This window comes from Arachis stenosperma, chromosome 10, assembly GCF_014773155.1.
Source record: "Arachis stenosperma cultivar V10309 chromosome 10, arast.V10309.gnm1.PFL2, whole genome shotgun sequence".
Taxonomy (NCBI): Eukaryota; Viridiplantae; Streptophyta; class Magnoliopsida; order Fabales; family Fabaceae; genus Arachis; species Arachis stenosperma.
Genome location: NC_080386.1, coordinates 116,125,797 through 116,139,344, shown reverse-complemented (window position 1 = coordinate 116,139,344; position 13,548 = coordinate 116,125,797). Strand labels below are relative to the sequence as shown.

General features: G+C 30.0%; 1 pseudogene; it reads right to left on the bottom strand.

The window, feature by feature from the left end:
- Window positions 1–5,472: 5,472 nt before the first annotated feature.
- Window positions 5,473–12,672, bottom strand: LOC130957531 (probable inactive ATP-dependent zinc metalloprotease FTSHI 2, chloroplastic; annotated as a pseudogene).
- Between the last annotated feature and the right edge of the window lie 876 nt (window positions 12,673–13,548).

The following is a 13,548-nucleotide window of genomic DNA, read 5'->3' as shown; positions in this document are numbered from 1 at the left end:
ACCTCAGAACACTCAGTACGATAAAAATAAAAAATAAAAAAAAAACTCTAAATCTAGCTTATAAAACCAAAACTCTTTAAAACTACTATTCAACTAGTGTTGGATCTTGTTCATGAATTATTCCTTCTTCAAAACTACATTTGTTTCTCATGAAAACAAGCTAAGGTATAGGAACTTCATGTCTTTCACAAAAATCACATATGATAAACTCTAGCTATGGTGCTAAGTGCTAACCTATATGATAATCCAACTAAATGTAAGTCTGTAGTTGGGGCACTTCAATAGGCTCTCATGTCTTGCTTATGCTGTAAATAAAGCATCACATTAATATATGAAAAATCCACTTTTATCTCATTAGAAATGTGTTAACAAAATACATATATAGGTATTAGAGATATAATAGATCAAAACAGGGATAGTTTTTCACTCTTGTACTAATCTTAGACTGTTGGCTTTTTCAGGTTCATATTGAACATATTGAATATCTGACTTGAATAATAGGCAATTTATAACTAGCATTTGTGTTTACTTAAGTAAAAAATTTGATTTCCTGTAGTAGTTAGGACCTAACATTTCGTAAGCAAATTCAGTGCAAAATTAGGGTTTCAAAGTATTGCTACAATTGAAACTAAGACTCGATGGGTCTATTTTGTGATCTTCACATAAGTTGCAAGATGATTCCAACAATCTATAAAGACAATATCAGTGTGGCTCCACGCAACAAAACAAAGCACTTTAAACTAAACCTATGTTCTTTTACTTTTTTTAAGTAGTTTATTAAAGTTAACTTTTAAAAGATAATTTTTTAAAATTATAATATTTATATTTAGTAAATTAAATTAAAAATAGCTTTCAATAAATACAAACAATAACAATCATTTGGTAAAATAATTTTTATAATTTAAAGTTTTATAATAAATATGAATGTAAGAGTTAAATTTAAAAATTTATGTATATAATTATATTAGACTTTTTAATTTTAATAAATACAAGCTAATTTTAAAAAATTTTATTTTATGTGCTTTCAAAAATATTTTTATTTTTTAAAAGATGCATGCATAAATACATAATTTTTTTATTTATCAAATACAAAATAAAAAATTTATATTTTTAAAATGCACAAATACATTTTTAAAAAATTTTACCAAATCAAACTTAATTTAGAACTTTTATTGCAAGTGCAACAAATACTACCATTTATATAATGGAAAGAAAAATGTAAAAGATAAATAAACACATGATAATCCTAACAAAGAATAAGGAAAAGAAAAAAAGAATCTCACATTTTGTTTGGTTTAGAGTTTAAACAAAGAAAGAACTAAGTCAACCAAACAAATGAAATGCAACAAGCCATTCCAACTTGTATTTCTCTTTAAAAGAATAAGGAACACATTATAAGTTTATAACAATCCTATTTTTTTGGACCCAAAATATAACGAATTGCGAGCAAGAACATGGACCCAAAACCATGACCACCGCCCATTAGAGACGACACAATAATAATAATAATAATAATAATAATTCATAAAAAATACAGTGTGTATTTAAACAAAAAAATTCATAAAATCTAAAAATGACTCGCATATAATAACAAAGACCAAGAAAGCTTATCACTCGTCTCCATATCTTCAAAGTAATAATTTTTTATAATAAAAAATCACATGGTACAATATGATGGATATTACAAGGGGGTTATTGAGTTCCACCTACAAATTATAAAGCTTAGTTTTCACTTCATCGAGGTAACTGTCTTTTTCATGTCACCAGATCTATCCAATATAAGGAGATTTAATTAAGTGTCTCATTAACTTATATAAATTACTAGTTTTTTTTTAAATAATATTTTACATTGTATCTAAACTCAAGAATAATTTTTAAAATGACGAAATGATATTTAAAAAATATTTTAGCAAATGCAACCACAAATACAGATATATGAATATTTTTTAGTAATTAGATTTATGAATGTTTACCAAATTTCTCTCTAAAAAGATCGTCTAAAATTAGATTATTAGTAAAATGAGAAAATAATAAAAATATAATTATTATATTAAAATTATAACTTCTATTATATTTATTAAGTATTATTACTTTAATTTAAAAATAATTAAACCTTTTATTTTCTTATTTTACCTGTTTCATTGTTTAGAGATGATGGATTCTGATTCTAGAATTTTATATACCCCAAGAGCAATTTCAATGGATGAGTGCCAATTTTACTTTCTGACAGAAAGAGGTTCTAACTGATGGAGTAAAAGAGAAGAAGGTCCCACACGATTTTTAAGAGGAACCAACCCTTTTAAATGGGGACTTTGAGATGGCTAATAATAACTTATCAGATAGCAAGTTATTATTTAAATAAATAATTATATAAAATTTTAGTTAATTATATTAAATAATTATATTTTAATTTAATTAATAATTTATATTAATTATTTAAATAATAATTAAATCGTAATTAATTTATTAATAATTAAAATAATTAATTAGATTAAATAATTAAATTTTTATTTAATTAATAATTTATAGTAATTATTTATGTCATAATTAATATTGAATATTATTTATATTATTATATTAAATTAGCCGTTGTAAAATTAGTCGTTGCAAAATCAGTAGTTGGAAACTAGCCGTTATTATGTTACCGTTATTATTAATAAATTAATATTTTGTTACTCTATATATACCACTTAAATACACTTCTATTCTCACACTTTCTACTACTCTTCTTCATCTTCTTCCAAGTTTACGAAATTAAAATTTTACAAATATTATTTTTTATTCGGAAAAATGGATCTAAACCAACTCAACTCTTTCTTCAATTACTTACAAAACTTTTCTCAAATTCCAAATATCCAACAATCTCAAACCTCAAGCTCTCAAGTTCCAAATCAAAACTTCACACTACCAATACATTTCAAAATCCAAATTCACAAAATTTTTCTAATTTCAAGGCTTAGAGTATGATGATGTCGAAAAAGGCTTATCACAACTTCAACTGGGAGAAGAAGATTTTGCACCATACCATCAATTTCTCCAAAAAAAATGCCCAACTTCAAAATAGGCAGTAGCATAGACAATTGAAAGAGGACTTAATTGAACACATATGACAATTTCACAATACTTGTCGTCAACTATAGAGCTTAATTATGTTTTTCTTTGTATTAAGTAATTTTACAAATTAGTGTAATCCTGAATTATATATTGTGTATTATTGTTATATATGAATTTATTTAATATTAATATCTTTTAATAGTGAATTATTTTTAAATTTATAAATTTAAATTATATTATTGAAAAAATTAATTACATTAATTTTAAATATTTTAATTAATTAATTAAATAGAATTACAACAGGGACTAAAGTTAGTTTCTCCTAATAGAAAAGAAAGAGATGATTTAAGTTCTTATTTACTATGTATGACACAAAAGTTGAGATAGAGTTATTTTTTATGACAAATAAACTATAAATAATAATTAGAATGAGTTCTCTACTTCTCTACTAGAGATAGTTTAAGACCGGGTCAAAAGTACCATGCATGCATTATGTTACAAAAGTAATTGACCTGCATGTTGGGTCAATTAATGAAATATATATTTGCATTTGCAAGACATACAATAGTGATGGACATAAAAGTGACCCAAAAAATTATGCTCGTATGGAAAGGAGACTTTGGAGTTAGGAACCCTGTAAAACCTCTTCTTATTTGCGACTAGTTGGAGGAAAGGGACAGCAATTTATAGCTGTAGTAGTTGATGTTCTTGAAGTAATTTCTATAAAAAAAATATTTAGAAAATAATAGAAATCAGCCAATTAGCCCAAATTTACCATATTTTATATTGTTTTAATTATTGTTGAAATAATTAAATAATATTAAATGAAATAAGTTTATAACTAGAGATATTAAATGTACAAAACCCCTATTATTAAACATGAAATGACTATTATTTGGGAGCCTATTATTTTGTCTTCCGATTCTAACATTGTCATTTCTTTCAATATTTGGGAGCCTATTATTAAACACGAAATGACTAAACCCCTCAAATAACTAAGATTCAAAAATAAGAAGGTTCGTTTGGGTTGATAAATAATAATTATTTATGAATTATAGATGACTGTATAAACTATTCAACCATATTATGTATATACTAAAAATTAACTATTAAATAAATTATTTATATAATATATATATTAAAATATAAAATATAAAATATAAAATATAAAATATAAAAAATAAATTAACTAATGTATTCATACATAAATATATTATAGTTGATTTAATGACTAATTTTTGTATATACTTAATATTTTGTTTGTATATTTGTTTTGAAGATAGTTGTATATTTATGTTGCTTATCTCTATTTTGTAAGAATAAACATATAATATTTTCGTTTTCATTACATATTTAATTGATTTTTAATTATTTTATTATATTAACAAAAATAGTTTGTGCATAAACAAAAATATTTTTATATATAGGGCGTTGTAATGCACACCTCAATCTTGTTATTGGTTGAAATCTAAAGCATAAACTAATAAGAGAAATTGTAATAGTAAATGAGTTATTTGAAAAATACTAACATAAATACTCTAGAATTTAATTTATAATAATAAGATAATTTTATTTTTAAAATTCAATGATTTTAAAAGTAATAAATGAACTTAAGTAATATATTATGTTTTTCTCTATCTTTTTATTTTAGTTGAAGCTCTTCCAATTTTAACACCACACTGACAATTTAAACTAAGAATTTTTTGCTAAGATATAATAATTCCATCTCGAATTATCTATCAAGTCCTTTTGGTATATTTTTCTAGTAAGCTAGTTGGAAAACACATAAACTTAGTTTAAGTATAAAAATTAAATATGCAAAATTAATGAACTTTAATAAAGAGATTCCAAGTAATTAGGTAATGATGCTTAGAGTTTGGAATTTAGGATGATTTGGACCAAATTAAATACTTGCTATAAGATTCGAGTGATATCCAAACATGAATAACAGAAGTCTTAATTTGGTAATTTTTTATTTTTTAAAGGTGGTTTATAAAATTAACTTTTAAAAGATAGTTTTTTAAAATTATAATATCTATATATTTAGTAAATTAAATTAAAAATAACTTTTAATAAGCTCAACATTTGATGGCCACAATATCCTCATAGCCCAAATAAATCTAAATTCAAACTAAACCGAGTATTCAGATCCATGATGGATTAGTTCTTAACGTGTCGAATTTGGGGATATTGTGGAAAACAAAAAGACTTTCTCCATAACTTCAAAAATTTATTACCTCTCGCCAAAACAAAATTATTACTTTCCTCTTTCTTTTTTCCTTTTTTTCCCGTTAATTTCAACCCCAGCTGGTAACAACATTCATAGTAGCTGTAAATAACATGAACAAATATAGCCCCGTTTCTAGACCCAAAAAAAAAAAAAAAAAACATGAACAAATATAACATTAGTAACTCGTGTGGTTATTTCATTACAAACAATTTCTATTATCTCTGCAATAAAAGAGAGCGAAACACTTGAACAACAAATGCTTAATTGTAATCCAATGTTTGAAGCAAAAGCTAACTAGTGGCTGATGAATGAGTGAAGGAAACATGAGAGCAGCCCAACTACCCAAGTATGTATCTAAAGAAGCAAATGGAAATCAACACATATTACAGTTTGCTACAGGAATAAGGTACAATAAATATGACTATAAAGTAAACTAGCCTCAAAACTGGTTGTGCCCTTTCTTAAGAGTTGCTTTTCAAAGTTGTCTGATTTTCATCATTATGAAGTTGTTGGAATTCTCTGCTTGGCAGCTCTAAGGTCAAGAATGTTAGGAGGCATTGGTTTTATGGAGCCATGCAAGTAAGAATTTTATCTTACTTGACCACTCCCAAACCAAATTTCATCGGCTGCACGGGGAGTTGGTTGAACGGTAATATGATTCAGGACAAACTGTCAACTGCATGACATTAGTAGTTACAAATTAGAGAAAAAATGAAAGGCTCTAAACACAATTCTGTAATAGTGCAATGTAATGCAGTTTAATTGATCTAAGCAAAGAATCCATATGTGAGCATTCTTTCGTTAAATTTGATAGGATCCATCTTCACCCGCACATAACCCAATTCCCTACCAGCTCTGGGAGCAATTGTGACCTGCATCAAAAGCAACATAAAGCTAAAATGTCAGTTTTTTCCACCAACAATCAATCAGATAAGTTGAGATTATGTCAATTACAAAATGGATATAGTGTGAATTCCATACAAACCCGATATTTTTAAGATCAGAAAAGTTCATAGCTACGACAGCCATTGCAGCCTCATTAATAGCTACTTGCTTCCAAGTCTCCATGCTTCTCTCCTTTTTATCCAGAATTCCTCTTTCTTCCATTTGTGCAGCTTGTAACAAGCCATCAGTAGTAATCTGCCAGAGTGAAAAGCAGTAAATAAAAGTATGCAAGCCACAATTGGTGGTGTGACTATTAAATCCTTTTCAATAGGAGATATTACCTCAGTCCTTGAATGCCGCATCATGTTGATGGCAGCAACCTCAACTATGTTAGCTAGCTCTGCACCAACCATGCCATCAGTCATACTAGCAACAGCAAAATAGTCCACATCTTCTACCATTGGCTTTTTATGAGCATGAACCTATCAAAGTATCACAAGGAAGGGAAAGGAAGAAAGATTAGTCAAAAATCACAATAGCCAAGTTTTGAAAGGATAACCCTAAACAGTATTGTATACTTGAGAAAAGTGAAGCCTGAAGCCGAAAACCACAAATGTAACATAGTAGAGGAGGAGCAACCTTTAGAATTTCTGTGCGACCAATGAGGCCAGGCTTGGGAATAAATATTTTTCGATCAAACCGACCAGGTCTCACAAGTGCAGGATCCAGAATGTCTGGTCGATTGGTAGATGCAATAGTGATCACCTCTCCTCTTCCTTCAAATCCATCTAAGCACATCAAGAGCTGGAACATTCAGTAAATAGTAAACATCAACCAATATATACACATTTTTACTTCACGAAAGCAATTGAAAAGTTCAGTGGTGCCATGTTTAACCTGATTGAGAGTAGCGTCACATTCCTGTCCACCTGAACCCCTAATCAAGCCACGCTCCTTTCCCACAGCATCCAGCTCATCAATGAAGACAACAGATGGAGCCTGAGAAAGATTGAAGAAAATTATTGGCAATTGAATGCAGAAACTAAAGCAGAAGAAAGTAGGTAAATTTCAGGTGATTCTGTAAAAGTGTAGCATGATTAGAAACAATAGACTACTATTTACTCGATGTAAATAAACAAAAGAATTGCAAAAAACAAGATCTTATTTTACTCTAAAGAAAGCAAGAGCGCAATGGCAAAGCCGAAACAATCACGTACATTTTCCCTGGCTTCCGTGTAAAGTGCTCGCACACGAGATGCCCCGATACCAACGTAAATCTCCACAAATTGTGAAGCGGAAATAGAGAAGAAATTTACCCCTGCCTCACCAGCCACTGCTTTTGCCAGCAATGTCTTTTCCACCCCAGGAGGGCCACAAAGAAGTATACCACCTGATAATGTGACCAATCCAACGTTTAGAAAATCTAATGTCTTTCCTTCTTTCATTATGTTAAACGAAAAACATAGAACCTGTAAGAACAAACTGTATGCGAACCATCATCAAATAGGCTTTCCCTAAGGCAAAGGCAGTTCAAATTAATGCATTCTATTATCAAGTGTTGACTGGAGTTACCTGGTATTTTCACTCCTCTCCTTCGGTATATTTCCTCGTGAGTAAAGAACTTGACAATCTCCTCTATTTCAAGACGTATCTTACCCAGTCCTGCAACATCACTAAACTTCACATCTACACCTCTCTCTAAATACTAAGGAAGACTCTTGTTCTTGGCTCTCCGAATGCGTGCCCCCAACTTCGTAAACTGCTTTGCCATCTTCAAATAATCATTCTGCTCCTCTCCTTTCTCATGCCACTCTCATCATCATCACGTTCAACACCCTCCATCTCCTTCTCCAACTCCCTCATCTTCCTTCTCTCCTCAGCCTCAACTCTCTCAATCTTAAGCCTATCCTCATAATCCTTCTTTTGCTTCCTATAATTAAGCACCACAATCCTATAGAAAATGTAGAAGAAAAGCAAGCCAAGTGCATTGACAACGTTAGGATTATTTGCCAAATCATACCAAAGATCAGTAATCCTAACATAATTATCCCTTGGCCGAATCAATAACTCCTAATACTTCCTCTTCCTGATCTCCTTCTTTCGCTGCCTCTCCTCGGCCTTCCTCTACACCTTCTTGGCCCTCTCCAACTCCTTCCTCTCTTCCCTCATAGCTTTCAGCTCCTCTTCCCTCTGCCTCTTAAGTTCCATCCTCATCTCCCTATACTCTTTCTCTTTCTTGGATTCTATCTTCGGTTTCTTCTCAGCAAGCTTAAGCATAAACTTTTCAATAGCAGGTAGCATCGGACCCTTTACCCATATAGGAAGGGGCAAGTTAGGCCTCTTAAGGGGTGGTGTGTATGTATTCATACACAAAGAGCCAATTTTTAATTCATTCCATGATTCCCAAAACTTCCTATGAGTCTCAAACGATGGCAAAATCGTCCTCAACACTCTAAAGTCTTCTAGAACCACCAGAACTGGTTCGGCCTTTTGCCTCAAGTTTATAGAACCGGGCTTAATTATGTGTCTGAGCTTCTCAGCCTTGTTTAGTTCAATAATTTCGCTGTAGGGAAGACGATTAGAGACCACTGGAAGACCCTGAGCCCATGACTTCAGCTCCTCCAGCGTCAAAGCTTCGGCCTTTTTGGGTGCCCTTTTCTTTCCCTTCACGGCGGATTCAGCAACAAGGGCGGTGGCTTATGGCAGGGAAGCAAAGATAACGGTAAGGGTCACTGTAAGCTTGAGAAAACTGAGGTTTTTGTTGCGAGTTTTATCTTTGTTGTCATCATTTTCGGGTTCTGGTGTTTGAATTTGGGATGATACAATGGAAGTGGAATTGAGGCGTTTGGGAAAGGTTCTGAATTTGGGGTTTATGGATTGTGGGAAGGGAGATGAGGAAGGAGAATAACGAAAGAGGAAAGAGGAAGACATGGGATATTATGCTACATTACGTTGATAGTTGGTAATGTAGGTGTTGCCGATGCCATTGTCATTAAAGATGATGAAGACGAAGATGAAGAGCAAGTTCAGTTTGGAGTTCTAAAGAAGGGTTTTCTCAGTTGTCTTCTCTTTGGATAAGTATGATGCATGAAGTCACTGAGTGCGAATTAGTAAACTACGACCTTGTAATTCAGGGGTGGATCCTTCACAAAAAAATTGGCAGAATCAATTGTTTCATCTAAGGTGGATGCTATGGTAAAGTTGCCAATTTCATCTATTTGTAAAGACGTTTTTTATTTTGTGGTTGTTATTGATTTAAAAGCGTAGTATTAAAAGTGTTGCTTAAAAAAAAAGTGTTACCCTTAATCATTAACTTGGCTCTGATATCAAATTTTATCATTTTCAACATTTCTTCTAACTCAAATTTTTCAACTAACTCAAATTTTTCAAATTTTATCATTTTCAACATTTCTTCTAACTCAAATTTTTTCAATTTCGAAATTTCTTCTAAATTTCTTAAATTCTTAGAAACTTCTTTTATTTCTACACTTTCTCTTATTTCTAACAGTTTTAACTCTTTTAAATTGTAATATAGTTTTTCAGACATTTATAAATTTCCTAGATTTAATTCTAATTTGTTTATATTTATTCTTATTTCTATCCTTTTTATTATAAGGTCATTAATTTCGATCTGAAGATTGTTTAATTCTCTTTTATACTCCTCTATTTTATTTTTTAATTTTTTCGCTCTTTTTCTTTTTATTTTATTTTCTGGTTTTTTAATCTTTTTATGCCTCATAAATTAGGTAATCTTATTATAATTTCTAAAATAGTTTTGTTTATCATTATTTATTTTAGAATTTCTGCAAACTCTATCATTGATTCATCACTATTTTCCAGAGATTCTATTAGTTTTTCTAGCTCATCAACTTCTTTTTTCAGTTTGTTATAGATTATTTTTAAAGCTTCAAATGCTCTTTGATTTATTTCAGAAAATTGCAAATAATTCAAACGATTTTCTCTTTCAAAGAGCTCTTGTTTCTTATCTTGATAAGTTACATATATTTCTTCCTTGTTTATTGTCATAATTTAGTATTTAGGGTTTCATTTAATTTTTCGACCTTTTTTGTTAATTCTTTTATTTCAGAGTTTTCTTCTTTAATTTTTAATTTAGATAAACTTAAAGGACTATTGATTTTAGATTCTCTTATTTGAAAATTTGATGAAACCGATCTTTTTGATGGTTCTTTTAATAATAGAACTGGGTTTTCAATAGCTTTATATTTTGGTATTTCTGTTTTTACAATTTTCTGAAATAATTCATCAACATACATTCTTTCTCTATTTTTAAATATTATACTATGATGGCTATTTGTTAAAGCATAATTTATTGCATATGTAATTGAAAATGGTTCGTCATCTTGTTCCATTAAACTTTTTCTATGAAATTTATAAGCTAAACTTATAGATCTTCCAAGATTTTCAGTTGATAAAAGTATGGCATATCCAAGATGGGCATTAAATTTAACATTTACATTTGCCAAGTTTCCATGAACAATTCCAATTATTTGATCTATTGGGTCATCAGTAATTCTTTTATCACAAATTGCTAAACTTATTGGTGAATTAATTCCTTTCATATATGTAGATTTAATTAAAACTTGTATGGTACTAATATGAATCCATCCAATTTTAGATCTTTTCTGTTGATCCTTAATTTTCTCAATCTGTTTACTTAATTCTTCATCATTTATCAAAACTATTTCAAGTTCTCCATTAGCAGATTTTATTTTTACAAGGGCTTCAAGTTGAATTTTTTTATAGTATATTATATTTTTTCTATTAAAAACTTCTTTTAAAAGATTTTATTTATTAAAATTTTTATTTGATTTGAGATTTAGTTTTGTTTTTAGAACAGCCTGTTTTTCATTATCTAATAAAACAGTTAATTTATAATAATCAGATTCTTCCGTTAATTCTAAGCTTTCTAAGTAATTCATAACTAAGAGATTAGGACAAAGACATACCTTTTTGGAGAAAAACTTCCTTTATTTAGTATATTTTACATAAGGTGTTTTTATCTCCAGAGGGGAGATTAACTCCAGAGGGGAGTTTAAAACTATTTTTTCCTAAAGGAATTCTTTTGTCAGACTACAGAATCGCCTCGGCAGCTTCCTCCTTGCTCTCCTAGCATATGAGTACTCTTAGCCTTCTGCTTTCTGTTTTCTGATACTTCTACAATTGCCTAAGCAATCTATTTATAATGGTTGGGTCTGATGGACAATTCCCATCCTTACCCTTCTTATGACGTCATTGCTTACGTCATTGTTTATTATCTTGCACCAACTACATTGTTGGTGTTCTATGACCTAAGCGCTTACGTCATTATGCAATAATGTTGAGGGATGCTTCAGATGCACTGTCCTCTTCTTTTATCATGTGGGTGGATGCACTGTCCTCTTCTTTTATCATGTGGGTGGATTCCATTTCATTATTGCTTCCTTCAGATATTTTTGAGACACATAGCTGGCACTTGTGGTCTTCTCTGTCTTTTATCAAATAGCAGAGATTCCTTTTTATCCCTTCAAGGAGCTTTTCTAAGAGTCCGGATAGATTATAGAATGCAGATTCAAATTCCACCAAGAGTCTTATCTCTCTTTCTTCAATTTTATTTCTTTTACTGGACACAAGCAGAGTATTTCTGCTTTTATAATTAATTCTTGTGTGAGATTCCCTTGTTATTTTTTGGATTCTTTCAAAAACCCTTGCTAATGTGCTGACTAGTCTTCCTTCATGACTGTAGATTGTTAAATCTTGAATTTGATCAATTGGTTGAAAGTTTCCTGGGAAGACGGACATGAATATTACTTGGTGTGCTGGAACTAAGCATTCTTCTTCTTCATTAAAAATAGGTTGACTATTTATAAATTTTAGGGATATATCCCTTGGATTTACATTGTCAATCATATTTTTAAATCTCTTTACTGCATCAACAAATCCTGCAGGAAACTCACTAATAATTTTTAGATCATTAAAATTAAAATTGTATCAATTAATCCATACTGAAAAAATTAATTAGTGTCAGATGGGGAAGCCTTTGGAAAAATAACCAGCTTTGTTAGCTGTTCTTTGGCAATAGGATAGTATCCCAAACTTGCCCTTTTTTCTTCAGTCCAATTTAGGACTATATTAAGGGTTTCTCTGAGATTTGATCTACAGACCCTTTTTTTTTCCTTGATTTCAGCTCTTGTAGGAATGTTTCTCATTATTCCTGTTCTCTAGGCTTGAATCGGAGCTTTATCTGCTCTTTTAAGGGTTTGTTCTGGATGAAGAGCTTCATATTCCCTGAAGGATTCTTTTTCCTCTTCTAGTGTTGAAAATCCTCCTTTATGAACTATCTTTGATTGATGTGTGAATGGTGCTGCTTTTTCCCAGGCATCATATACTCCTTTCATGGGGCCATTATAAATCACATAATATTTTTTGTCTTGTGTGGATTTTTTAATAATTTCAGCAATTGTTTTATTTTCTGAAATTTTTTCTTCACCTGGTTTGTCCACCATGCTTAGCTGGCTGAACTCTGATGGTTTTGCTTGTTGTGTTGATTTTATTGCTTCAATGGCTTTCTTGAGGGATTGGATCTGTACCCTTATTTGCAGACAATGCTTGCATTCTTCGAGTTCTTGCTGATATTTTTGAATTTCTTGATTTAATGCGTTGTAGACGAACTCCATTCTCTTGTCAATGTATCTGCAATAATATTTTTGTCACCCTTAATATATTCAATTTTTATTGGATATTGTAACAAAAATAATTGCTATCTTACCAATCTCCCATGATTATAATCAACTTTTAAATTGTATCGAATGAAACCTGTTAGGTAACTTGAATCTGTCCTTAATGTAAATTCTTTGGGTCGTAAATCAATTTTTCATTTTTTAAGAGATTTAATTGCTGCTAGAGTTTCCTTTTCATGAGTAGTATATCTCTGTTCTGTTGGAGTAAAAGTCCTTGAAATATACCTGCACAGTAATTCCTTTGGGGAATATTTAGAATCTAGTGATTCTTTTTCTTGTTCCAAACTTTTTATAGCATTCTTAGCTTTTAGACATCCTGACCAGGTTATGTCTGAAGCATCTGTTTCTACTATTAAGTAGTCATTCTCTATTGGAATATAAAGTTTCAGAAACTTTTCACATAATTCTTTGATTCTTTGAATTTGCATACTATCTTTTTCTTCCCATTTCCATTCTTTTTTAGTACTTATTTTTGGAAATAAGTTTTTAGTGTATTCTGTTATATTTTTTAAAAATCCTTGATCAGAAATATAATTTATACACCCTAAAAACCTTTGTAATTGTTTTCTATCTTCTATTTTATTAGGAAATAAATTTACCTTTTCTAAAATATTTGGTTGAAGTTTTAGCTTTTCTTGAGTG